We start from the raw sequence: 1,968 nt of genomic DNA, 5'->3' as shown, positions 1-1,968 counted from the left end.
CACTGAAATGCCTGCTCCTTGTGAGTAGGGATGAAATCTATGCTTTACCTGTTGAATGAGGAGTGATAATCATTTCAAAGTACTCACTTCAGCAGCCCTTTACTTAACTACTACTTACTGCACATATTATTTGAAATGTCTTGTGATTGCCTTTAAGCACATAGTAGATTCTTCTGAATATGCTTAAAGGTGGCAAATCTCCTCCCATTAAAAAAAAAAAACAATTCTTGGAAAGAGCCAAGATTTGTCTCAATGTGGCAAATAGTGTGAAGAAACTGAATAGGGCTGCTTTCCACAGTATATAAAATTGTTCCTGAAACCAATTTTGAACAGGCTCCAAGTGCCTTTTCAGCAGTGATGACATTCTTAGAATGCCTATGGCTGCCCAAGGCAATTTCAAAGGGCACTTACTGAGATGCCAATAAGCTAGCTGGCATACTTTTATAAAGCTGCCAACTTTCTGAGTCATATTTCAAGTTGAGTAAAACGGGGGCCAAGAGCACATGTAGTAAGGGGCTGAGATGACTGTTAACATTAAAGATTCCCAAATGTCTTCATCCTCCTTCGAAAATTTCAGAAACGGAACACCTTGATATACCTAGTACTAAGGTCTATTTGGTAATGCCCACAGTGATTTACTGAATTTACAGTATTAACATTTACTCCTCAGATTTGCCATTTAAATTTTCCTTGGCAAACTAGGTAAAACCCATGTTTATTCTAAGAAACCATACCTTATAAGCAATCTAGTCTAGGGCTTGGGGTAATACTTAAAAATCAATTAGGAGCCACACAGGAGCAGGGTGAAAAGTATAATAAAATTAAGCTCTGGAATCAGAGAGGACTGGAAATACTTGGCTACTTACTATGTGACCTTGGGGAAAATTACCAAATGCCTGTATCTCATCTGCATCACCTATAAAACAGGGTGGTAATAACCCATCTCAGAGTCACTTTGAGGACGAAATCATTTAGACTGCCTCATACAATGTCTAACAGGAATCAGAGAAATTTAGCTATTTTAAATATATGTATACTAATAAACCATTCAGAATGTCTTACATCTAGTATCTTGCCTGAATTCAAAGACCTCAAAGAAACTGGACCCCAGATTTCCTATCTTTTAAAAATGATCACTGAAAATATAGTGAATACTCCACTCCACTTTGATTAACCAGATCCTCTGTTCCAGGCAATGGTCCCTTCCACTGAACTTCTCTCAAGATGCTTGTGTGTTGCCTTACTTTGCTGTTGAGAATGTCAACTTTTCAGTGGTGGTCTTGAGCTTCAAATAGAATAATGAACAACACTTAAAATCCCTCGGATGGTCATAAGGCAGAGCTGACCATATCAAAGTTATCCCAAGGAACTGAGTTCCTATGCCAATGACAGGGCTCAGTGGGCACCAGAGGAAATGAAACTAATGAAATTCACCATTGGCTTAATACCAGTACCAGGGGGAGGTCTCACCCACGTTATCAGAATGTGACAACCTACTTATGAAAAAGGACATCTTAGTGGCTTAAGCAACACGTATAAGAGGGTGGATATAGGGATGGAAAACAAAAGCTACATGAGCACACGTGCACAACTATACAAGTTTTTGTATTTATAGAGGTCAAGCAAGAGGGTAGGTAGGGCAATGGTGAAAATACAAGGAACAGCAAAGATGCACCTACTTAAAATGTCATTTACATAAGTCTTTCTAAGATTCTTGTATTGGAATATACCTTAATCTTTTTTATCACTTGAAGATTAAGCCATTAAACTACACAACATAAAATGAGGGTTATATCCCATAAACCAGTATCTGCTCAAACTCATAGTGAGGAAATAAAAAATCAAGGTTGCATGAGAATTCCACTTGATTCTAAAACTCAAGTCTATTTGACACTGGTTGGAGGAAACAGAACCTTTATCATATCAGATTTCCTTTTTAAAGAAAAACCCGAGATGATCAAGCACAAA

Source organism: Neovison vison, chromosome X (genome assembly GCF_020171115.1).
Source record: "Neovison vison isolate M4711 chromosome X, ASM_NN_V1, whole genome shotgun sequence".
Lineage (NCBI taxonomy): Eukaryota > Metazoa > Chordata > Mammalia > Carnivora > Mustelidae > Neogale > Neogale vison.
This window is presented reverse-complemented; position numbering follows the sequence as displayed.